Source organism: Pleurodeles waltl, chromosome 3_1 (assembly GCF_031143425.1).
Source record: "Pleurodeles waltl isolate 20211129_DDA chromosome 3_1, aPleWal1.hap1.20221129, whole genome shotgun sequence".
Lineage (NCBI taxonomy): Eukaryota > Metazoa > Chordata > Amphibia > Caudata > Salamandridae > Pleurodeles > Pleurodeles waltl.
This window is the reverse complement of record NC_090440.1, coordinates 1552445428-1552472104: the sequence shown is the minus strand read 5'-3', so window position 1 is coordinate 1552472104 and position 26677 is coordinate 1552445428. Positions and strand designations below refer to the sequence as shown.

The 26677-nt window shown below is 47.6% G+C and overlaps 1 protein-coding gene across 1 annotated transcript in view; it reads left to right on the top strand.

The window, feature by feature from the left end:
• Nucleotides 1-26677, top strand: part of UPP2 (uridine phosphorylase 2) — a 274606-nt gene that overhangs the window by 147050 nt on the left and 100879 nt on the right. The window lies entirely within an intron of this gene.

Below are 26677 nucleotides of genomic sequence, written 5' to 3'. Positions count from 1 at the left end.
CCAAAAAAACAAATCCCCGGTGCCTAGTGGTTTCTGCCCCCTAGGGGAAGATTGACCTAAAATTGGCCAATCTGCCCCCAGGGGGGCAGAAATGGTCTAAATACAATTTGCCCCCCCCCCAGGGGAGCGACCCTTGCCTGATGGGTCGCTCCCCATCTCTAAAAAAAGAAACAACAAAAAAAAAAAAAAAAAAAAAAAATTGCCCTGGCGCCTAGAGTGTTCTGCCCCCCCCCCGGGGGCAGTTCGGCCTAATAATAGGCCGATCTGTCCCCCGGGGGGGCAGAAATGGCCTAAAATAAATTTGCCCCCCCAACCTCCACCCCCCCCCCCCGGGAGCGACCCTTGCCTACGGGGTCGCTCCCCCTGCGTGACATTGGCGCCAAAAAACAAATCCCCGGTGCCTAGTGGTTTCTGCCCCCTAGGGGGCAGATTGACCTAAAATTGGCCAATCTGCCCCCAGGGGGGCAGAAATGGTCTAAATACAATTTGCCCCCCCCAGGGGAGCGACCCTTGCCTGATGGGTCGCTCCCCATCTCTAAAAAAAGAAACAACAAAAAAAAAAAAAACACAAAAAAAAAATTGCCCTGGTGCCTAGAGTGTTCTGCCCCCCCCCCAGGGGCAGTTCGGCCTAATAATAGGCCGATCTGTCCCCCGGGGGGGCAGAAATGGCCTAAAATAAATTTGCCCCCCCAACCCCCATCCCCCCCCCCCGGGAGCGACCCTTGCCTACGGGGTCGCTCCCCCTGCGTGACATTGGCGCCAAAAAACAAATCCCCGGTGCCTAGTGGTTTCTGCCCCCTTGGGGGCAGATTGACCTAAAATTGGCCAATCTGCCCCCAGGGGGGGCAGAAATGGTCTAAACACAATTTGCCCCCCCAGGGGAGCGACCCTTGCCTGATGGGTCGCTCCCCATCTCTAAAAAAAGAAACAACCAAAAAAAAAACACACAAAAAAAAAAATTGCCCTGGTGCCTAGAGTGTTCTGCCCCCCCCCCCCCGGGGGCAGTTCGGCCTAATAATAGGCTGATCTGTCCCCCGGGGGGGGCAGAAATGGCCTAAAATAAATTTGGCCCCCCAACCCCAATCCCCCCCCCGGGAGCGACCCTTGCCTACGGGGTCGCTCCCCTGCGTGACATTGGCGCCAAAAAAACAAATCCCCGGTGCCTAGTGGTTTCTGCCCCCTTGGGGGCAGATTGACCTAAAATTGGCCAATCTGCCCCCAGGGGGGCAGATATGGTCTAAATACAATTTGCCCCCCCAGGGGAGCGACCCTTGCCTGATGGTCGCTCCCCATCTCTAAAAAAAGAAACAACAAAAAAAAAACACACAAAAAAAAAATTGCCCTGGGGTGCCTAGAGTGTTCTGCCCCCCCCCCCCCCCGGGGGCAGTTCGGCCTAATAATAGGCTGATCTGTCCCCCGGGGGGGCAGAAATGGCCTAAAATAAATTTGCCCCCCCAACCCCCATCCCCCCCCGGGAGCGACCCTTGCCTACGGGGTCGCTCCCCCTGCGTGACATTGGCGCCAAAAAACAAATCCCCGGTGCCTAGTGGGTTCTGCCCCCTTGGGGGCAGATTGACCTAAAATTGGCCAATCTGCCCCCAGGGGGGCAGAAATGGTCTAAATACAATTTGCCCCCCCAGGGGAGCGACCCTTGCCTGATGGGTCGCTCCCCATCTCTAAAAAAAGAAACAACAACAAAAAAAAACACAAAAAAAAAATTGCCCTGGCGCCTAGAGTGTTCTGCCCCCCCCGGGGGCAGTTCGGCCTAATAATAGGCCGATCTGTCCCCCGGGGGGGCAGAAATGGCCTAAAATAATTTGCCCCCCCACCCCCCCCCCGGGAGCGACCCTTGCCTACGGGGTCGCTCCCCCTGCGTGACATTGGCGCCAAAAAACAAATCCCCGGTGCCTAGTGGTTTCTGCCCCTTGGGGGCAGATTGACCTAAAATCGGCCAATCTGCCCCAGGAGGGCAGAAATGGTCTAAATACAATTTGCCCCCCAGGGGAGCGACCCTTGCCTGATGGGTCGCTCCCCATCTCTAAAAAAAGAAACAACAAAAAAAAAAAAGAAAAAAAAAAAATTGCCCTGGCGCCTAGAGTGTTCTGCCCCCCCCCCCGGGGGAAGTTCGGCCTAATAATAGGCCGATCTGTCCCCCGGGGGGGCAGAAATGGCCTAAAATAAATTTGCCCCCCCAACCTCCAGCCCCCCCCCCGGGAGCGACCCTTGCCTACGGGGTCGCTCCCCTGCGTGACATTGGCGCCAAAAAACAAATCCCCGGTGCCTAGTGGTTTCTGCCCCCTAGGGGGAAGATTGACCTAAAATTGGCCAATCTGCCCCAGGGGGGCAGAAATGGTCTAAATACAATTTGCCCCCCCCAGGGGAGCGACCCTTGCCTGATGGGTCGCTCCCCATCTCTAAAAAAAGAAACAACAAAAAAAAAACACAAAAAAAAAATTGCCCTGGCGCCTAGAGTGTTCTGCCCCCCCCCCGGGGGCAGTTCGGCCTAATAATAGGCCGATCTGTCCCCCGGGGGGGCAGAAATGGCCTAAAATAAATTTGCCCCCCCAACCCCCACCCCCCCCCCGGGAGCGACCCTTGCCTACGGGGTCACTCCCCCTGCGTGACATTGGCGCCAAAAAACAAATCCCCGGTGCCTAGTGGTTTCTGCCCCCTTGGGGGCAGATTGACTTAAAATTGGCCAATCTGCCCCCAGGGGGGCAGAAATGGTCTAAATACAATTTGCCCCCCCCCAGGGGAGCGACCCTTGCCTGATGGGTCGCTCCCCATCTCTAAAAAAAGAAACAACAAAAAAAAACACAAAAAAAAAATTGCCCTGGCGCCTAGAGTGTTCTGCCCCCCCCCGGGGGCAGTTCGGCCTAAAAATAGGCCGATCTGTCCCCCGGGGGGGCAGAAATGGCCTAAAATAAATTTGCCCCCCCAACCCCCACACCCCCCCCACCCCGGGAGCGACCCTTGCCTACGGGGTCGCTCCCCCTGCGTGACATTGGCGCCAGAAAACAAATCCCCGGTGCCTTGTGGTTTCTGCCCCCTTGGGGGCAGATTGACCTAAAATTGGCCAATCTGCCCCCAGGGGGGCAGAAATGGTCTAAATACAATTTGCCCCCCCAGGGGAGCGACCCTTGCCTGAATGGGTCGCTCCCCATCTCTAAAAAAAAGAAAACAACAAAAAAAAAAAAAATTGCCCTGGCGCCTAGAGTGTTCTGCCCCCCCCCCCGGGGGCAGTTCGGCCTAATAATAGGCCGATCTGTCCCCCGGGGGGGCAGAAATGGCCTAAAATAAATTTGCCCCCCCCAACCTCCACCCCCCCCCCCGGGAGCGACCCTTGCCTACGGGGTCGCTCCCCCTGCGTGACATTGGCGCCAAAAAACAAATCCCCGGTGCCTAGTGGTTTCTGCCCCCTAGGGGGCAGATTGACCTAAAATTGGCCAATCTGCCCCCAGGGGGGCAGAAATGGTCTAAATACAATTTGCCCCCCCAGGGGAGCGACCCTTGCCTGATGGGTCGCTCCCCATCTCTAAAAAAAGAAACAACAAAAAAAAAAAACACAAAAAAAAAAATTGCCCTGGCGCCTAGAGTGTTCTGCCCCCCCCGGGGGCAGTTCGGCCTAAAAATAGGCCGATCTGTCCCCCGGGGGGGCAGAAATGGCCTAAAATAAATTTGCCCCCCCCAACCCCCACACCCCCCCCCCCGGGAGCGACCCTTGCCTACGGGGTCGCTCCCCCTGCGTGACATTGGCGCCAAAAAACAAATCCCCCGGTGCCTTGTGGTTTCTGCCCCCTTGGGGGCAGATTGACCCAAAATTGGCCAATCTGCCCCCAGGGGGGCAGAAATGGTCTAAATACAATTTGCCCCCCCAGGGGAGCGACCCTTGCCTGATGGGTCGCTCCCCATCTCTAAAAAAGAAACAACAACAAAAAAAAACACAAAAAAAAAATTGCCCTGGCGCCTAGAGTGTTCTGCCCCCCCCGGGGGCAGTTCGGCCTAATAATAGGCCGATCTGTCCCCCGGGGGGGCAGAAATGGCCTAAAATAAATTTGGCCCCCCACCCCCCCCCCCCGGGAGCGACCCTTGCCTACGGGGTCGCTCCCCCTGCGTGACATTGGCGCCAAAAAACAAATCCCCGGTGCCTAGTGGTTTCTGCCCCCTTGGGGGCAGATTGACCTAAAATCGGCCAATCTGCCCCCAGGGGGGCAGAAATGGTCTAAATACAATTTGCCCCCCAGGGGAGCGACCCTTGCCTGATGGGTCGCTCCCCATCTCTAAAAAAAGAAACAACAAAAAAAAAAAACAAAAAAAAAAAATTGCCCTGGCGCCTAGAGTGTTCTGCCCCCCCCCCGGGGGCAGTTCGGCCTAATAATAGGCCGATCTGTCCCCCAGGGGGGCAGAAATGGTCTAAATACAATTTGCCCCCCCAGGGGAGCGACCCTTGCCTGATGGGTCGCTCCCCATCTCTAAAAAAAGAAACAACAACAAAAAAAAAACACAAAAAAAAAATTGCCCTGGCGCCTAGAGTGTTCTGCCCCCCCCGGGGGCAGTTCGGCCTAATAATAGGCCGATCTGTCCCCCGGGGGGGCAGAAATGGCCTAAAATAAATTTGCCCCCCAACCCCCACACCCCCCCCCCCGGAGCGACCCTTGCCTACGGGGTCGCTCCCCCTGCGTGACATTGGCGCCAAAAAACAAATCCCCGGTGCCTAGTGGTTTCTGCCCCCTAGGGGCAGATTGACCTAAAATTGGCCAATCTGCCCCCAGGGGGGCAGAAATTGTCTAAATACAATTTGCCCCCCCAGGGGAGCGACCCTTGCCTGATGGGTCGCTCCCCATCTCTAAAAAAAGAAACAACAAAAAAAAAAAACACAAAAAAAAAATTGCCCTGGCGCCTAGAGTGTTCTGCCCCCCCCCCCCCCCGGGGGCAGTTCGGCCCTAAAAATAGGCCGATCTGTACCCCGGGGGGGCAGAAATGGCCTAAAATAAATTTGCCCCCCCAACCGGCACACCCCCCCCCCGGGAGCGACCCTTGCCTACGGGGTCGCTCCCCCTGCGTGACATTGGCGCCAAAAAACAAATCCCCGGTGCCTTGTGGTTTCTGCCCCCTTGGGGGCAGATTGACCTAAAATTTGCCAATCTGCCCCCAGGGGGGCAGAAATGGTCTAAATACAATTTGCCCCCCCAGGGGAGCGACCCTTGCCTGATGGGTCGCTCCCCATCTCTAAAAAAAGAAACAACAACAAAAAAAACACAAAAAAAAAATTGCCCCTGGCGCCTAGAGTGTTCTGCCCCCCCCCGGGGGCAGTTCGGCCTAATAATAGGCCGATCTGTCCCCCGGGGGGGCAGAAATGGCCTAAAATAAATTTGCCCCCCCACCCCCCCCCGGGAGCGACCCTTGCCTACGGGGTCGCTCCCCCTGCGTGACATTGGCGCCAAAAAACAAATCCCCGGTGCCTAGTGGTTTCTGCCCCCTTGGGGGCAGATTGACCTAAAATCGGCCAATCTGCCCCTAGGGGGGCAGAAATGGTCTAAATACAATTTGCCCCCCAGGGGAGCGACCCTTGCCTGATGGGTCGCTCCCCATCTCTAAAAAAAAAAAAAAAGAACAAAAAAAAAAAACACAAAAAAAAAAATTTGCCCTTTCGCCTAGAGGTTTCTTCCCCCCCTGGGGGCAGATCGGCCTAATAATAGGCCGATCTGCCCCCAGGGGGGGGCAGAAAAGGCCTTCCCAAAAAATTGCCCCCCCTGGGAGCGACCCTTGCCAAAGGGGTCGCTTTGTTGCGTGACATTCGCGCGCAAAAACAAACTCCCTGGTGTCTAATGGTTTCTGCCCCCCTTGGGGGCAGATTGGCCTTATCAAAATAGGCCAATCTGCCCCCAAGGGGGGCAGAAATGGCCTAAATATATATTGCCCCGTAGGGGAGCGACCCTTGCCTAAGGGATCGCTCCCCACCTAAAAAAAAAGAATTCATCACAAAAAAAAAAATGGTCCCTGGTGCCTAGAGGTTTCTGCCCCCCCTGGGGGCAGATCGGCCTAATAATAGGCCAATCTGCCCCCAGGGGGGGCAGAAAAGGCCTTCCTAAAAAAATGCCCCCCTGGGAGCGACCCTTGCCCAAGGGGTCGCTCCCTTTTGCCAATTTCAAGAAAAAAAAAAAAATCCCTGGTGTCTAGTGGGGTTTCAAAAGCCGGATTGCAAGCAATCCAGCTTTTGAAACCTGTGAGAGACTTCAAAGGGAAGGAAATACATTTCCTTCCCTTTGAAGCCTCTCGGGGCCTCCCCCATGGGATTGAAAAAGAAATGCAAAAGCATTTCTTTTTCAATCGCGCTGGAAGCTCTGCTTCCAGCGCGATGGGGGAGACCCTGTGACTAATCAGCGCGCGCTCGCGCGCTGACGTCACAGGGGCGGTTGGGGGGGGGTCGGGAGGGGAAGGGCTTCCCCTTCCATCCCTGACTTGGGGGGGTGGGGGGGAACCCCACAGAGGGAGCGAGAGCGCTCCCTCTGGGCTGTGTGCCGAGGACGTAGTGGTTACGTCCTCGGCACAGCAGCACTGTGCCGCAGGACGTAACCACTACGTCCGCGGCACAGAAGGGGTTAAATAAGCAGCAAAAATTAAAATATTGGTAAAACTACGACTTCATTTCTGTTAGATAGGCACGATGCTGTATTATGGGAACTGGACAGGGAAACTTGAATCATTTGCACAACTAAAGCCTTCAATATGCAAAAGAATTGTAAACTCTAATTTATTTAATTCATGATTTCTGTTTTTCATATGTTGATATCTCGGAGACGTACATAGCAGAGTTGCTGTCATGGTGCAAAGGGCTCTTGATTTTTCCAGGCGCCACTCCCGTATGCCTAAATCCTGAACAGCCATCAGCAATGTTCAAAACTAGGACCCCTTTAATTCGGTTAATGGAACAGCAGATTTGTTTGTTTTAAAATTGTGGTCAATAAACTGTTCTATTGAGGGGTTGACTTCCCTTCCCATTGATGGATTCACTATGCGAAGTTAATTCCTCTACATTCAGTTTTTGATGTCTTAATATCTGTTCTTATTTCCTTATATTATTAAGTGGGCTCCTTTCTAGATTAGTAATTCTCTGTTCCACAATATTCTCTTTCTGTGTACATATTGCCAATTTCCCTTCCATAGTATCCTCTTCTTTTGTATTTATTCCAAATCTGCATTGTTGATTGCTTTCCATCCAGAATGTCTGCAGTGTGATGGAAAACATGTGCTTGACAAAGGCAAAGTCCTCTATGGAGCTGGGGCAGCTTTCGGTCAGAGACTGATTAGTGGCTCTTGTTTTATGCCATAAGCGATGAGGATAGAACACCTTGCTAGATAAAAATAGTGGATATTCTGCTAGTGGGAACCAAAGTGATGCTATGGAAGATGTTAACAGGTCAAATTCAATATTGCTCTTTCCAGATTCGCTTTGCTGAATGTCTTCTGTCCAACTGGAGCAGTTTCCTTGCTACCTGCCGTGCATGTGTTTTTTAACCCATGCTGTCATTCTTTCATTATTCAGTTATTCTACATTTACAATGTGAGTACTCAGCTTCTCCAAGGGAAAGCAAATCTTAATTCAGAGTCTCAGGGTTCTTTAAATCTTTGAGTGGGAGGCGTGGCCTGACCTGACATGGCATAGCATGTGTTTCACTGACTCTCCGAGCCCCTGTGGAGAAACCGGCACCATCTGCTGCACCAGGGCTGGGGAGGCACCAGACACCTGCAGCACTATAAACATATAAGGTGGATAAACACACGCGAGGTGCCTTGGTCGCGGTCTGGCCATTATAAGGTGGAGGCACCCTGTGGCCTACCTGTCCTGGAGCCGCCATCTTGGGAGGATCAGTCCAACACCTCTGCCTGGCCAGGGAGGAACTCAAGGACTTTGCGCGAAGGGAAGCGTGAGCGGAGGCTCTGCTCAGGAACAGACATGGTCACACGGAGGAGTTTGACTCGGAGTGCCCCTCCTTGCACAAAGGGCACCGGGGTGACCAGCAGCACTAACCAGAGGAAGATGGCTGCTGGTGAGCGAGAGCAGCAGCATGCACAGGCACTGAGGTGAGTTTCAGAGTACCATGAAGCTAGGTGGACAGAGCCTGGGCCCTGTGACACTCTGGCAGTATGACCGTTCCTGCTGGGAGGCAGCTTGGGCTCCTGAGGGTGCCTGCAACGATCCTGAAGGGTGACAGAGCTGGAGCGGCACACGCAGCACTTACAGTGCTGGTGAAGCAACTTGGCACCAGTGGCTGTGGGTGAGGGGGAGCCCAGGGTCACAAGCGCCTGACTGTCACTCTGGGCCTTGCCTGGGCGTTGAGCCCAGTCACTTGATAGACACCATTACCAGTTGGAACAGACAGACGGAATGACTGTTGGCAGTAAACACCCACAAGCTTCCCGCTGCCCACACAAACATATCAGACAGTATTTTGGACCTTGCAGTGTGTGCTGAGTACAAACTTTCATATCAATTGCTGTATCTTTACTGCATTTTTGGGAACTTCCTGAGGCAATGTATGGAGTGTACGTCATATATTCCCACCGAACATGGCCTTCTAAGTCACATAAGGGCACCCTACTCTCCTTGGAAGAGTAGCACATAGCGCCCGGTGTCAAATGCCCTTAACCAATGCAGAGGGTGGACTAAGCTGAGCTGGAGGACACACCACGCAACCCTTCTGCTACACACCCTGCCTGAGCTTAAAGGGCAGCCAAGATCACTGCAAACTAGGGAGTGGATACACAATAAGATCTACTATCTCCCTTGCTCGCCTGATGACCTGAAGTAAGAGCAGACATCTGTCTACCTAACATATCTCAGCCTAAAGAAGCACGCTATGGCCCTGTGCTACCATGTTCTTCCCATAGCTCATCTGTGGAAGGACATTCCATGATGGGAAATGCTCACTGACACACCTTGAGCGAGCACCAATAGGACAACTCCCTCAGGCACTCTTCCCCCAATACTCGCTGGCAACCCCACAACAATGTGCCACACAACAAATCTTACAAGGAGCTCCTGGTAACATCCTTCTGGAATAAATCTGCTCCTGTGGAAATGGAAAAGGCAGCCCCATCCCAAGACAAACCTGAGGAAACTCCCCCTTCAGCCCGGATAACACAAGACTAAATCATTTTTCACAAGACATTTGCCCAGAGATTACATCGCTTAGGGTGGATTTTAAGACATACTTCAGAGACATGGATGTGTCAGAAATCGAGGAGTGAGTAAATGACCTAGAGCACACGGTGGATGCCAGATCAGAGGATTAGAATATGCCATGGTGATGAGTTACGGCCTTGGAAGAACAACACATCAACTTCAAGACCAAGCAGGAAGACCTGAAAAACCAGAGTCACCGGAATATCATCTGAATCCGGGAGGTCCTAAAAAGAATGGAAGGCAGCAACATTATGGCTTTCACAGCAGCCCTGCATCAATTGATATGGATAGAGTGCACCAGGTGGCCTCTGCACCGCGCAGACCAGATGTGACCCTGACATACTGACTTGAGTCCACTTCTTCACAGAAAAAGAGGCCATCCTTCATGCTGCCAGGAAGAAAGCTGATTTGGTCTTTAGAGGACATACAATACATCTGTATCATACCCCTCACTGACAATCTTGCGAAGCAGAAGACATTTCAGACCTGTTACAGACAAGCTGTGTGACATGGAAGTTATGTATCAATGGGGTCATCCCTTCACTCTGCTCTTCACCTGGGAGGGTAAACGGCGATGTATGCGCTACTGGGGTTGAAATCTCCTGGTCGGGAAGAGACCACCTCTCCAACCCAAAATGCCTCCAAGACAATCTACAACCTACCTGGACTACAGTCAGACACTAGTGATTGCATAAATGCCCAGATGAGACGATCACCCAAGAGTCAAAGCGCGATATCATCTAGCACTTCAGAAACATGAATAAAGATATATCTCCGGCACCCTCAACCACTGGGTCCACTTAGCAGGGGTGCTGCCATGACAACTGGGACAGCCTGCTATGAGAGAGCAAAGCAGAATAAAGGTCCTGCATCTGTGACCTAAGGTCACGCCGGCAAGCTGGGGACCGGGGAGACCTATCTGGTGGTCTCCTTTTTTTTAACTGTATTCTCCACTTGATTGTCTCCCCCCCCATGTTATGCACCCCGAGAGGGTGACTCCTCTGGCGAGATGCAAGAAATCATGTGCCAGTCTCAACAGGAAGTGGACCCTCTCACTGCCTCTTATCTGATTGTGATACTTGAGATGCCGTCACTCTCTTAAGGCGATGACGCACTGAATGGATGCTCATTAGCTATATGCTGCTAGACAGCTGGTAGCACTGGCTTGGAAAGAAACAGCCAACCCCCACCCTCCCACCTCCAGCTACCACCACCACCATAGTGCAGTGTTTTATCCAACTGTGGCAGATACTGGCAATGGAACAACTCTCCCGCAATTTAACTAGAACTGAGGCTAAATTATAAACTACATGGCATCCCTTGGTACACTACTTCATCCGCAGTCAATTAACATGCTTTAACCCACTGAAACTCAGGGCATTGCAGTTATTTACCTGAGTCCTTTAAAACTATACATGACTTAACAGCGGCACACAAATTTTCCCTGACTCAGCCGACAAGGTTACCTAACATTGTACAAGAGGCTTATGACAGCAACACATTATATCTATTCAGACCTGTTATATGTTTGTAAAGATTGATTATGTATCCTACTTGTTAACTTGCCTCCTGTTTGCCCTCCCTCCCTTGTACCACTTCTTGACTCCGCTGCAACTGGCATTTATGTGTTGTACCTTGCAAAGTCTTCTTTTTAAGCCTCTACATCATGCAGATGTAGTACATGACCTGTAGATGCAACTATAAATATCATGTAATGCTGCAATATCATGTGCATAACAGTGCCAGTGACTTGTTAATGCTATATTGCTTACCTGTTTTGAAAATTTCAATAAAGAAACTCAAGCTAAAATCTTTGAGTGTCATGAGTCTCTGTTTTCCCTCTTTATTGAATTAAGATCCTTTAAAGAAATTCTACTGGTTATCTTGGTATGTAGGTGTCATAATTACTACTGAAGCAGCTTAGGTTAGAAGATTGATATAAATAATAGAGGATTACCTTGTACCTATTAGATTGGGGTCTGCTTGGCCATAAATATAATTGGCTGGGCTCATACCTGGTAGCTTCAGTTACATGATGATCTTAAGATGTCAGAATGGTGTTTGTCAGCCTTATTCCATCTTAGATGATGGAATTGAATTTGTTTTGGTTCACAAACAATAGATGTCAGGCATGATACCAATAATCTAATGGCCTTTAAGGATTCTAGGGGTGTTAGAAAGTCATTCATAGATCTTTGGCATTATGCATAGCTGTCTTGGGATGTGACCCATCGCTCATCAAAAGCCACATCAGTCACCTCCTTGGGTATCACTAATAACCCCATTAACTGTGGGATTTGCTGTTTTACTCCAGTTTTAAAGCTGCTTCTCATTAATGTATTCATCACGTCTCCATTTGACTAGAAAGATTTTGGTTAACCTGTTTTGTATTTCCAACATCCTTTCTCTAATGCGAAACAACAATTCTGTAATTCCTTGCTTCCAGATTCTCTTTCAAGGTCACTTGCCTCTTAAAATGTAGGGTGCGCTATGCTTGTCTTCAGGTGCAGGGAGCAATCAAAAAGCATTATGTCTCCAACTTACCTGGAGAGATGTAGCTAAGCTGGTACTGCAAAGCATGTGGAATCAGCATAAATAGTCCTGTCTCCATCTCCCAGATCGCCGGTGCCAAAGAGGGTTCATTGCCTCCAGCGTTTTTTCAGTTTGATTTGATTTGATTGTCATATTTATAAAGCACAACAAATACCCAGAGGCGTCTAAGCGCTACCTGGCAAGGTAGGGAAAGGCTACAGACTGACGTTTAAAAATCCAGGTGATTATGTTTTTTACAGAATTGCCTCTTGACTTTTGTCTACAAATCCACATTTTTAACCTCTTTCAAAACAGAACCAAGGAGGGAGCAGTTTTTATTTCTAACCGTAGCTCATTCCAACTATGAGCCGTCCAGATGTCAAAGTGCCTGCCTCTGCCAAAGCACGCTTGTTGAAAGCAACAACCAGGTTATTGGCTGAACTTGAGTGAAGGGTCCTGCATGGTACATAGCGTTTAAAGCTATCCCTCTAGCATCAGCGTCTCCTCCGCTATGGCGGAGGAGCGTCGCCCACCCCCTCCAGCAGCAGCTGTTGTAAATCTTTAACCACGTTCATTGTTAAAGGGGAGAGGCCAATGGGTATGACGGGGATGAGGGCAGTGCACTGTGCACTCCCCTCAGTGCGCATGTGTGTTTGGCCGGCCATCTCGGGCTAGCCAAACACACATGCGCACAGTGCTGTCTCCAGCCCGGCACTTTGTTGCCGGGCTGGAAAGAAAAAGCAGAGGATCCCAGTCTGCCTGGGACTGTCTTGCCTGGGTTCTCCCAGCCATTCCTAACACTATTCTGAGCAGTGTCAGAATTGGCCACAGGGCAGGCTGGGAGCCTGTGCCTTCTAAGTGGACGGAGGAGTGGCGGTGGGGCGCTCAGGTACGTTTTTTATTATTATTATTTTTACATTAATAAATTCCCCGCCGTGAACCGCTACGCCGCTTGTAACCCCCATGAGTTACAACTGCCGTCTGGTACACTGGCCTGAGCCATGTAGCACCTTATAAGCAACGCATAAGGCCTTGAAAGTAATATGTTTCCTCGACATTAACCAATGAAGCCTATTGATGGCCTGAGAGGCAGAGTGAAATCTGGGTACCTTCAAAAGCATCCAGTCCGCTGAGTTCTGCAGAATCTGTAGTTTGTACAGCGAGCCTTTAGGGAGATTTTGAGTCCGTTACAGTAATCCACCATGGTTAGTACAAGGGCCATCACAAATACTTTCAGTATTTCAAAGCTTATAAACTGCTGGATTTTTTTAATTACACACAAGTTATAGAAGGAGGTGGATAACACCTTTTTAACTTGCTCCCCATAAGTAAGTCTGTCATCGATCACAACACCAAGATTCTTTACTTTTTTAACCGGTCGTTGGAAGAGGGCCAAGTTTGTCTGGCCACCCGGAGGATTACCAAAATGAAGTGTTGTTACCGAACAGGATTACTTCAGTTTTTGATGAGTTTATTTTCAGGCAATTAGTGTGCATCCATTGATTTACTGGACTCATGCACTTTTGAAAAACGTTGCTCATATTCGGGTCTTTGCAAGACAGGGAGACCACAATTTGGATGTCAATGACAACCCAAAAGATTTCACTAGGGATGCCAAAGGTGTAAAATATAGGTTAAAAAGAGTTGGGATTAGAGACGAGCCCTGCGGAACCGCACATGGTAGTGAGAAAGGCTCTGATGAAAGGCTATTGAGAGCAGCAGTTTGCACACCGTCAGTGAGGAATGAATGAGTAAAGAGAGTGCAGCACCCTCAACTCCACGAAGTTTCAACCAGTCAATTAGGAGTTAGTGATTGACCATATAGAATGCTGCAGCCAGGTCAAGAATGACAAGGGCAGCATTTCTGCCCTTATCCACTGCTATCTTGATTACCACTGTGGTCACTATAATTGAGAGTTCCGATGAAGGAGTGTGGTGATATGGAGAATTGGAAATGCAAATTGGCTCAACAGCAGCGTATAAGGCATTTGATCTCTCTTATATCACCTGTCATAGAAGGACAATACCGTTTTCTGTGATGGATGATCATTGTCCTCCCTGTTTGTCGTGCCAAAGCTTCCCTATCCAAGATGGTGTTCAATTATTTTCCAGTGGTTTAATGTCCTGTTTTACTTTTGTACAAGGGTGTTTGGAGCCGATCGGGATCTGTTGCAATACTTTATATTGCCCTAATTTGTTGTTGTGTACATCACCCACCCTAGGTGCTTTTTGTCTCTGGTTTTGCCCCTTTTTCTGCAGGTGTTTTCCAAGATTGATTGTTCAGCATGGAATATTATATTAGACTCATTCTATACTTTGTATCAGGTTATTTGCAGTGCCTTGATTCCCAGCTCCTGTAAATCTGTTCATCTTCAATCAAGAAATATCCATTTTGCCAAAAAGGTTTTTTCCTACCTTCTGTGGCATTTTCCTCTTAATAGGAAGGAACCCTGTTATGGCTACTAGTGACATTTTTCACATGTATGTTACATGCAGGGTGGCACTGTGGCTACTTGGAGGATTCTGCCTTTCTTCAGGCAGTTACAAAGGAAATGAGAGAGCTCACTGCATCCATCCCATGGCACTTAATCATTTTGTGCTTTGCTTACAAAAGAAAAGCAAAGAAAGGCAGAGCGGAAAGCTGGCTCAACTTATTTTAGAAAAAGGAATATGCCTGAGCAGCAAAATATGTGGGAGAAAATTAAGAACATTTATTTTTCAAATAAGTTGTTAGACCTTAAGGCATGTATTACAAGGTCAGAGTAATGCCGTGAAAGAACATAGGATTTTTGGAGGTTTCCCCACATTTTTTGCCCAACTTGGACAACTAGCTGCTGTTATTTTGACTTTGAAGGTCCACTAAAGCCTTCCAACCAGACCCCAATACCAGTGTTCTGACCCATTACAAAAGATATGTTCAATTAGATGTCCCCATTTGGCGAGTACTTACTTATAAGTCCCTCGTATAGAGTAACCACGGCATGTAAGGCAAAGTGTCCACTCAGGGCTGCAGCACTGATTGTGCTACACTGTGTGTGACAGAGGATAAGATGGCTTCCAGCCTGCCCCTGCAGACTGGATGGGCAGTGTTTTTTACTGCCAGTTCAACTTTGCAGTTTAAACCAATGGCAAAACCAAACCGTTCCTTAAGAATATATGTACATCTCCCCTAAAGATGGTCTATTGAGCTCTATGGCAGGGATCTGTATATTAAGTGAGACATGTTTCAGCAGCAACACTTCCTGAATTGTTGTTTTGCTGTGGAAACGTTGGTAGCACATTGGCTAGTACAGGGTTACCGGCTGGTACCCCAGCCTGGCTAACTTCTGAATGTGACTACCTAATTGGGTGCTGTGAGGTATTATATTAAATGTGGCATTGAACCTGACCTGATTCCCAGGTTCAATTTAGAATGTTGTCACTCTGTGCCCCAGCTGGTCCAGTAGCCTCACACAGGCTCTGGCCAACAGACCGCTTTCTACCTGTCTGGGGAGACATGTGAATGACTTCCAGGCTTAGAAAAAATAGCAGCACACTGCAGGGAGAGATGTCACTTCCCCCTTGCAGGACAACACTCAGGGTGTTGGCCCAAAAGGTGAGCTTCAAAGTTGAATCCATCTTTGATGGACAAATGGTGTTTGCGCTCAAGAAGGGCAGCCATAAGGCATGGTAGACAAGTTGGAGACAGGGTCAGAGAGGGAAAACTCATCCCCAAACCGGTTTTCCTGTGGGCGTATAGCCCTTAAGTACTCACACCTCTGGGGTGTGCTACCAAGCTCCTCACAGGTAAGCGAAGATCCCAACATCTTGAAAATGGCAAGAATATTGCACTCTGTTATTGCCAAATGCTACACATCACTAGAACTTTGTCACCAAAGATGAGAGGACCTACTAGCCCATTGGCTACTGACCGCGTTGTCCCCGCGGGGTACTTCCTTGGGATAAATATGGCACCGCTGGCACCCTGGGCGTCAGATCACATTGAATTTTGAGGAGGAACCGAACAAGGACTGCCCTGCTACCCTTAAAACTGCGTGAAGAGAGGCTGCACCTGCTGCACTTTGATCTAGTGAAGTTTGAACTGTGCCTCCTGGCTCAAGGAAAAGTTGATTCACATCCCCAGATCAAAGCAGTGACTCCAAGGATCAGTTGGTTGATCCCCATAGATCCAGCTTCAGGGACAAAGAGCTGAAGAAGACCAAACAGGCAAATTGGTAGCCACTGCAGATTTTTTGCCACCTACGCCAGGCCTCCAAAGTGACCAATCCTCTTCAGCCAAAAGTTGCACCAAGTCTCCTGGACCCTCAAGTGCCATCAGAATCTGGATTCCTCACCCATGAGGGACACTACCCACCCAAAGGATTTTTCCCCAACCGGGGTGCAAGGAGACCAGTAGCTCAACATTGGCTGGCCAGCTACTGCATCAAAGAGGACTTTGTGTGACCCTGACCGCTGTGGCCAAAGTCACCCCACATCACCCGTGGACCAAGGACTCACCACAAAGACACCCCATTGACCTCCCTTCAACCAGAGCCTCATTGAGCATCTTATCCTGTATGCTTAGCATCACAACTACTCCATTGAAGTCTATGGCGGTCGTTCTGTAAAGTTTTAACTCAAGCTCTACTGGCTAGGTAACTGTCCAAAGTATCCTTTCTGGCACGCTAGACCTCCATCTTATCAGATTTGGTCCCCCACGCTGGGCCAGAGTAGCCAAACTAACTCTTTCAAACTTTTCAAAAGTTTACAAACTTTTTTTTGTTGACCAATGCTTGTTTGTGGTTGCATTTAAAAGTGATAATATCTTCTGAAATCTGTATCTCTGGAACCTTCCAGTGGATTTTGTTAATCAAGACCTCTAAAAGTTTATAAAAATATACTCTATCTTTATAAATTGGTGTCCTGGTTCTTTCGTGTTATGTGACTTTCTTATTTTGTTGTTTGGTACTGTTGAATGGTTTACACTAAGGCCCCAATTTGGAGTTTGGCCTTGGGATTGCCAGACTGCCATTCGGGAGAAAGCCACCAAGCTGGTGGCCTCCCGACCACCATATTGTGACACTACTGCCGGGCTGACAGTAGTGTCTGTGGCGGTATCACAGCAGCGGCATGCTTCGGCTCAGAAAGTGAGCCTGAAGCACATGCTGCCCCAGTACAGAGCGAGAGGCACCTCGGGTGCACTGTTGTCATGCACAATGTTGTGCATGGCATCAGTGTGCACCGACAGTGTAGGCATGGGGGGCACAACATGTGCCCCAACCATACTGCCCAGTGGGCAAAATCGCCCAGGGCCCTGTTTGGGACCCCTTCCCTGCCTTTCCACCGAGCTTTTCATGGTGTGGGCCCCACCTTAAAGAGCTCATCGGGAAGGCAGGTCATGATCAGCACAGTGGTGCCAGCATTGGCACCACCGCAAATTATCACGGCTTTCCCCACCACTGGCAAGGGATCTAAGATCCTGGCGGTTGCGGCGATCTTGTGGGGGTCTGACCACAATCGTCGTAATTTGGTGGTCGATAGCCACCGTGGGTACAGCAGTCCCAGGACCGCAGTACTTCTAATCAGGTCATAGGTTCCTTTGTAAAAGTCTTGCAGCTCAAAAGTCATAAATAGCTTAAGGTTGTTCATAGAAGCCTGACAGGACACAAGGCAGTTTCTGCGAGTGTATTTCACAAAAAACCCTAACAGCGATGTCATATAACACACCCAAATCCTCACAGGTCAGAAATGGCATTTCTAGCCATGCTGGGAATTACAGGAGATGCTAGAATCATGCACTCCAAATTTCCCTCCAACCCAGAATGTTATCCCAGTTAAAACATGTTGAAATTCCCAGATGGTAAAGGGCTGGAAATAAGGATTTCCATGGGAATTAGTTATGGTTCGCTCTTATTTACATGACATTTCCCCATGCTTCAAGAGACCATTAGTGTGTAATTAGAATACCATGATATTCCTGCATTTTAGAGTTACCAATATCCAGGTACCAATAATCTGGGTACAGGAGTACTGCCTTAATACCTCTGCATCTCTCTGTTGGATGGTCAAAATATTTAAGAGAAAGCTGTATCAAGAAAAATACAGGGCTGGGAGATTTCTGGCTTACCAAAGTATATTGAAGGCTATTTGGCACTCCTTCGACAAGTTCTTGGAACCTGATGGTTCTGCTCTTAGTCAAGTAAACACCACTGCCCTCCCATAATACCCTGGCAGCTGATAAACCACGGTCATTAGCGTATCCTATCTCTGCAGCATACCTCCCCACACCCTCCTTTCCCCCTCCACAGTTTGACATTCACTCATTCCTTTCTGAATTAGACATCAGCAATACCTCATAATACTACATAGAGCTGGTTGCAGACGAAAAAGTTGCTTTAATATTATGATACTTAATTTCTTACCTAATATTTTATATTTCCAGAAAGCTTTCAGCAAATTGATGTACTAACAGACCTCGCAACGTATATTTAGAATTTGATATGTGTGTTTGTGAATTTGCAGACAGAAGTATGTATCGCTGTAAACCGATCAACTCTCATAATTGTCTATTCTTTCTTGTATGTTGTCCTTACAAATTATTTCAATAAAAATGACTTCAACGCAAAAATCAGAAAATTAAATTGCATGCCCTTGGGATAACCAAAGAGTAGGTGTAAAGGTTCTGAATTTGCTTCAACAGCCATACAAGCAGAAATTAGGGTAGCAATATTTTATCAGTAGAGCAACGAAGTGCTAAGGTCTATATGATGTTCCCACTGATATTTATGAAGTGTTTGTCCTACTGTTGTCTCCCATTTGGGAACAGCTCTATAATTCATATTTGGACAAAAGTGATCTTCACAAAATCCTTGTACAGTTGCGTATATGTCGTTTTTTCCAAACCAAGTGAAGATCGTCCGATCGACCTGCTTAAAGCACGGTAAAATATTCCTTAACATTTTTTACATTTGACTTGCTAAAGGTACATTTACAAGTACTCTCAGATAAAGTCAATGTTATCACTGGCTGCAATGATCAGTAAATACTCACATCTTTATAGAAAAAATAGAGTACATCTAAGTGCAGAGACCGCTGCAAAGTAAATGTTTTCAATCTGGCGAATTGGTGGTTCCTGAGTATGAGGAGCATGAACATAATGAGACACCACCCTAATACATAGGCTCTTGCAAGGGACCCATAATAATTCAGTTTCTGAAGTGATCACAAACAGTTGTTCATTGGGGATGATAGATATTGAACGAGGTTCTAGACAAAGGCTTCCAACAACCAGTTTTTCCCTTGATATTACATTCTATGCAACTTTATGTAAATATTATGAGATTTCTATATCTGCACAGGTGGAGGAGCAGAATAATTAATTTATGCTTCTGTTTATAAAAATAATTTTTGCCCATCTTTGGCTCAAATTAAATACATTGTAAACTCGATTTCTGGGCAGACTAACACTCTCTTAATAGAGAATGCAAACAATTGTCTGGCCTCTTCCAAGCACTACGACAACTGTACTTGTCTGAAGGATATCAGGATATTTATTGTGTGAATACCTTTATTGTAGAAAGAGGGGTCTTAAATGAAAGCATGACAGAGGGGGTCATTCTGACCCTGGCGGCCGGTGACCGCCAGGGTCACCGACCACGGGAGCACCGCCAACAGGCTGGCGGTGCTCCCGAGGGCATTCTGACCGCGGCAGTTGAGCCGCGGTCAGAAAGGGTAAACCGGCGGTCTCCTGCCGGTTTACCACTGCCCTACAGAATCCTCCATGGCTGCGGAGTGCGCTCCGCAGCCATGGGGATTCTGACACCCCCTACCGCCATCCTGTTCCTGGCGGGTCTCCCGCCAGGAACAGGATGGCGGTAGGGGGTGCCGCGGGGCCCCTGGGGGCCCCTGCAGTGCCCATGCCCATGGCATGGGCACTGCAGGGGCCCCCGTAAGAGGGCCCCGCAAAGTATTTCAGTGTCTGCAAAGCAGACACTGAAATACACGACGGGTGCAACTACACCCGTCGCACCCCTGCAACTACGCCGGCTCAATTCTGAGCCGGCGTCCTCGTTGCAGGGGCATTTCCTCTGGGCCGGCGGGCACTCTTTTGGAGAGCGCCCGCCGGCCCAGAGGAAATGTCTGAATGGCCGCCGCGGTCTTCTGACCGCGGTGCGGTCATTTGGCAGCGGTACCTTGGCGGACGGCCTCCGCCGTCCGCCAAGGTCATAATCAGGGCCAGAATCTCTTTCTCGCTCTAGTAAATTAATGTTACTGATGATGGTTCACTCTTAAATTATGTGCCTGTTGAACCCAAAAACCTTTAAAATTTTTGAGAAACTGCTGTGTCCGCTTTTGCTGATGAAGAGTGTGCAGTGCCAGACTTAGGGCCTGATTTAGAGTTCAGCAGGTGAACTACTCCAACATGACAGATATCCCATCCGCCATATCACAAGTTCCATTGGATATAATGCACATGTATTACAGAGGAAAGGATATTTGTCACATTTGTGATGGAGTATTACATTCTTTAATGCATAGTAGTTACCTTAGTACATTTGATGCCTTGGAAGACAGTTCACCTGTAAGTTTGGTATACAGTCCATGTAAAGGCATTGCCGATTGTAAATTTCAAAGCTTGGAGTCTGAATTTCAATAGAAACACAAATGTAGTCAAATCTACTAATAGCGGTAGCTAACTGGAGGCCTATATGGCAGCACCTCTTGGAAGCTCCCGGTGACAGCCCAAGTTTTCCAACCACAAGCGATTACTCAAACGGCCAACAATGCAGGAGCCACAGGGTCATCAGAGTACCCTGTGCACTGTTGGATCCATCATAAATAGGCCCCAGTGGACAGAGGGTTGGGACTATCTTCTCCTACTTCGTCACCAGTTGTCAGAGGAAATAGAAGAGCAGACAGCTGACGCTGCGGCAGGTGATCTAAGTGAGTCAGGCCAGGTGGGCACCACAACAGATGTTGTAGTTGAAGGAGAAATTAATGCACTAGTTTAGCGGTGCATTGTGGCTTAACTGGGGCTGCAGTGATTCAGATGATGCACTGTGGCATGGTGGACCTAGCTAGAGGAGACTATGTTTTGCTGCCGGAGACTTGACATCAGCCTTAAAATAAGGGAGGTAGCTGGGAGGATTGTCTGGGACTGCCATGCTGCTCTAGGAGCTAATACCCCTAATTCTGCTCCTCTTCTCCTTCCATGCAAAGCAAATAGCAAGGAAAAGCACAAGACCATGTTGAAGGACTCTGAGGGATCAGGATCTCACACCAGGAGAATGAAGTTCTGGAAGGAATAATGAACGGAGTGAGTGAAGTGGGACGGAGCTAGAAGTGGTTATCTGAAAACTGAATGAGTTGGAATCCAAATCGAGAGAGATGACCTTAACTGTGGGCGGCCTCAAAGCCCTCAAAACTGCAACAAAAGACAGCATCAAAGACTGTGTTAGGATGTTGTACATGAGGTAAGAGCGTCTGGGCAAGTTCTGCAGAGAGCCCCCACTATGGGTATTAGGATCCCCTGAGTTGAATTCTAGTTGAATCCCTGCAAGATGAATGCTATGCTGCACTCTGTGACCTGCTAGGATTGAATAAAGAGAACATCCAACAGGCTATGGCTGACACCACCAGACTGCATGAAAGATCTGGGAGAAGCAAGGCAAGAGGCACTGTTGTGGTTACTCTAATGCAGACAACAGACTAGAGGAGTAAAGTCCTAGAAGCTGAAGTTAAGAGCGGGACAGTGGTGCTTGGTGACATACCACTCCTCTTCGTCCCAGATTTCACTCCAGAGGTGGTTTCTTGGAAACATGGTCTCTTAGAACTTAAGCACAAATTGACAGCAAAATATGTTACAGCCTCTGCTGGCTTCCCTGAGTGGCTAAGAAAGGACTTAGGAGGAAAGCAGTTTGTATTCCTATAGATGGACTCTGCCAAGGCTTTTATGGATAGCTTGCCAAGTTCCTAAGCAGAGCACAGAAGGAGAGGTTATAGTGATTGACAGTATCTAGCACCTAAGACCTACCGTGTAGGCGATCCCACTCATTTAGCTCGTGCTGGTTACTGAAGGAGGAGTGTGGACAGTAGTGTAAGAAAACCTTGGGAGGACCCCCTGCAAGTGTCGTGGTTTAGACTCTTGCTCTGGGCAAGACTGCTAGTTCAAGGATGACAGTACTTATGTTTGTAGGCGGCTATGCCTACCCTACAACAAGTCTCAACTGTAATCCCAACCCCTCCGGCTCACTAGCAGTACCTCACCAAAAACCCAAACAGTTAAAGGTGATTTGTGGCAGCCGTTACGCATGGACTCAGAAGTATGACATCTCAGGGAGTGTCGTGGTTATATGGAGATTACCCCTTTCTCACAGATATCTCATGTCTCAACCAAACACAGGCAATAACGAAGATGCAGTAATGTTTCAATAGTTTTTATTTAATACAGTACAGTAAATCGCATGGGCTGCAATTACTAAGATAATGAACAGTGCAAGAAATAGAATTGAAAAGATGAGAGTCATGATTATGAAGACCCCCACCATGTTGCATTAGCATGGAAAGGCATAAAGTGTATAATATGTCCTAGTACCCTATCATGATAGGCCTAACCTTCTAAATAGAGGAGAGCTGGGTATGTTAAACCTAATCTGCCAATGCCATGTCCCTTGAAGGAGCCCCCAACCCTGGTTACCTTGAAATGAGGTCTCAAGCTCAGTCTTCGGAAGAACACAAAGTCCGGGTCAGCGTCAAGGAGACGTGCAGCATCGATAGCAGTAATGGTATCTAGTCGGAATCCCTCTGATTATCTGTCTAAAGTGTGATGTATTTATATATATATATGCTTGGACCCCTGACGTAGGCTGTTCCAAAACAATAGATAACACCGCATTCTTGGCACAGTAATTTCTAATGTGAGCACCCACAGTTTCTTTTTCTTTGTCGCATGAGTTGACGCCTTAGCGCGGTGACACTGATAACATAACTCTAAACAAAAGGGCCTAACTATAAACAAAGCAGCCATCTTAGAAGAATTAATTCAATAAATGGTCTAAGACAGAGCAAGCTAAGTAACGGGGACAGGAGTCTGCAAGCCAAAGGCTAAGCTAACTCCTTTTATCCTATTAAAACAAACTAGGATTCACTACACCATCCCCATTGCAGTTACAAGTATGACGCCATTACTGGACGCCACCGAAGGTGAGGGAATCCAAAAAGCTAAAAAGGCTGATCTGGACTAAAAGCAAAGCATAAAAGCCATAGTTGAAATTAAATGTTAAAAAACATACTAAAGAGTCTTAAAGTCAATCATGACAAGCACAGCAGGCCAAAGTAAAATCATACATTGGATGTTGAAAAAAAAAAAAATCAATCATTGTGGCGTGGAACTATAGTCATGTTCTTTAAGACCAGCTCTGAAGTCACCTGTTAAAAAGTCATCAAAAAATGAGGCCAAATCGTCTGATGTAAGATCGATCACTTGGGCGGCTGGATTCATGGAGCAAAAGTGAGCAATAGTCTCATGTGCAGGTTCACCTGCATCAGTGCCGTTGTCCGTATATGGAAGAGCCAACTCTGAGTGTTCATAAGTGGCCTCGCAGATCAGCCATAGTCTCATGGGGCACTACTGTGTATGAATCCTCATCGGGGACATCAGCAGTTCTTGGTCCACTGAAGAAACTGGCAAGACAGCAAGACACACTGTTGGCAAGTGTTCGAAGAAGCACCATATGCAGTGAAGGACAGGCTGCACGTACCAGAGGGGTGGCAGAAATGACACTGACCAATTCCCCTCCAGTTCCCCCAGCAAGGAAACATTGAAGATCTGAACCATGCGTTCACAGCACAGTTGTGCTGGTGGCAGCGGCTCCAACGCTCTGTGTAGCTGTAAAGAAACAACCACTGCGAACCAGAAAAAATAGCAGTAGTATTCCACCAAATAATGCCAAAATTACAGAAAAGCCACCAAATACACTTGAAAATAGTGAATGGATGGCCGATGGGATGACTCCGAAGATAGTCTGGAAGACGGACACAAATCCAGACCTGACAGCCTTGAAGAAATGGACAATCCTAGTAGTGCGCGAGGTGTTGAAAATTCTGGATACCAGCTCACCAAAGTGCTTGGGGAAGTTGGTATTTAATAGGGATTGTATCTGGAGAACATACGGCTCTCTAGCGGATGTCGACGCAACCTGTTTTTGAAACAGTAGCACCTTTAGCCTACTCAGCTTGTCATAATTCACGTTATTAGTATGAATGTGAGGCCACATTTCTGATACCTTTATCTCTAGTGTAGGGGGAATAAAACATGTCCACAATACGTAACAACCTTAGAGACTGAAATTGTGAAGGCAATGCCCGGTCGCATACCGCAACAGCTTTGATCGCTCAGCACCACATAACTGCCATTGGAAAGTACATGAAATGCTGGTCGAATCAAAGAAAGGGGAGTACCCTTCAGAAAACAGGCCAAGTTCGCCAACCCCGCATTGCAGTGGCCATGAAAGGGACACCTGCTTGCAGATCATAGAATGACTAACAGTAGTCCCACATTCGCTTCCGCTAAGAAAGACCTCTGTTTCGCCATTCAGACATTTATAATCAAAAGCAACTCCCACTCTTCCTTAATAAAGCTATCACCCAAACGCTCATACCTGCCCATGGCAAGATGTTTCAAGCATTTCGAAAAACGAAAGGTGGATATGGGTAGATTAATAATGCCATGTGTGAGCCAGACAGTCAAAGGACTCTCTGCTATCGTAAAAGGCAAGTTTTCTAACTTTTCTATATGAAGCATGGTGAAACTCACTTCCCTTTTGGCCATTGTCTGTTGTTTCTCTGATAAATTAAAAGCAGCGAACAATTCACTACCATTAATGTATCTCCATGGAACACGGCCATTTTTTAATGTTTGTAACGTCCCACCAAGCTGCATAATAGAACGCAGCTGACTTTATCCATGGTATAAACGGGACATGTCTGACTGAATGATATCAATAGTAGACAACACTATGTGTGTGAGTGAATAAATTCTGTTGGATGCCGTTATCGACAACTGCCATAGCCTTTTCTAAATTTTCCTCATCTATCTGCCTTAACCGTGCAGCAGCTTCTATCTGAGAAAGTTTCTATTTCTCATTATACATAGCATATACAAATCTTTTAGAGCGCTATTTTCCGAGGACCTAACAGGAAGTCCTGCAAGTCTATATCTTCAGAAAGTGTGTTCAGGCGTTCTTTAACTGCGGCTAACGTGTTAGACTGTATTGATTGTTGACACAGTTTACCCACACTGTATGTAGTAACTATTCCCGTGTGTTGACCTGAGATGAAGCGAGGATCTGGCCGGCTAATCTTAAAACACCCCGAGGAGTTTAAAAAATGAGCCTGACATCCATTGGTGTCTATTGGCCAAACTAACCACCTGCCGGGACTGGAAAGTGAAGAATTATAGGTACCAGCCTGAGCTTTTGAATCTAGCTCCTCTTTGGTGTTATTCAGGAAAAATTAGCAATCATTAAATTTAGCCGGTGTGGGGATACTGGGCGTGTTCATTTCTTTTATTTTTGCTAACCCGAGGCAGGACGTCTGTTGAAAAGTGTAATTTAAAAAAATCATTTGTACAGGAATCAGTCGTGCTCTGAACAAGGCCTCCCTACCCTGTATTTGCCAATCTTGTGTCCCCCATACCCTCTTTAAATCAATATTGTTCTTCCAGTGATCGTAACCTTCAATGGCAAGACGGGAAACAAAGGCATCTGAACATATCAGTTTTGTATCTGTTAGCAAAATTTTCCTAATTTTTGAAGGAGGCAATTTGAAAAAATATGACTCGGAATTTCTTGTGTCATGCCCAGAAAAATAAGTGAATTTTTCTAAATACATTTTTGGGCTCCCCAACGGTAGTGTTCAACAGTGTTCCCACTGTGTGTAATTAAGTACAGGTCTATGTCTAGTTGCACGGTGCAGGTAGTAATGTCCCCAATTATTGTAGCAGAACATTTCCCCATAATTTATTGTATTTACATATACATCATCACTTTCAAATATTGAATAGTCCTTCATTTCAGTTAACATAGAATCAACTATCTGGACATCCCAATCATCGGATACAACACTGGTGTGATAACATCTATCATGGATATTTTGAGTACATATGAAATTTGAATGACCTCAGTAGGCCCGTATATTTCAAAGGGAACTTTGTCCCACACAATCCCATCAGAAACAGGTACAGCTGAAATGTTCACCGGGGACAAGTCTCTGTGAACCTTGTGTGAGGAATGATGTGGAGTTAAAACTTCATCTACTGGCACTACAATTGTGCATTCAGGAATGTAATGACCATTTATAAGTAATAAAAAAACAGTCACAAAACCAATCCATAGAAATAAGGTAGAAAATATTAGGCAGAACCATAAATAGTTTCAGGGATATATCATGTAGTTCGTTTTAAGCCATAGATATAGCTTGCGTGTCTTTGAATCATTTTCAATCGCTTGAGTGGACGAGTCTGAAGAAAAGTCATCAATGTCAATGAAGTAACCTGACCCAGTCTCTGCAAAAACAGGAGCAAGTTCAGTACTTGTTCACTTAATGTGGAGGCTCATAGTAAATAGTGCCATCAGTCTGTGTTGTATTGGTGTATAAGACGACCAATTCTTGACCAGGTGTTGTCGTGGAAGTGGTGACTGGAACCAGCAAGAGCTCATTCTCTGCCCTCCCCATGGTCGAGGAGGAATTTATAGCATTGTTGGACATTGTAGCATAGTCCACAGTAGTGTTGTTCACTCTGTTCTGAAGAGAAATGTCCTGTTGGGTACTGAGAGGGGATCGGGAACTACCCAAGGGACCTCTGGGTCTACTGTGCAGGATCGGCCAAATGGTGTAGTTTGACATTGTCAATTGAAACAAATCTGTTTCCTCAGGGACCAGGTAATGGTGGTAATATTACAGTTCTGGTACCTTGTATTC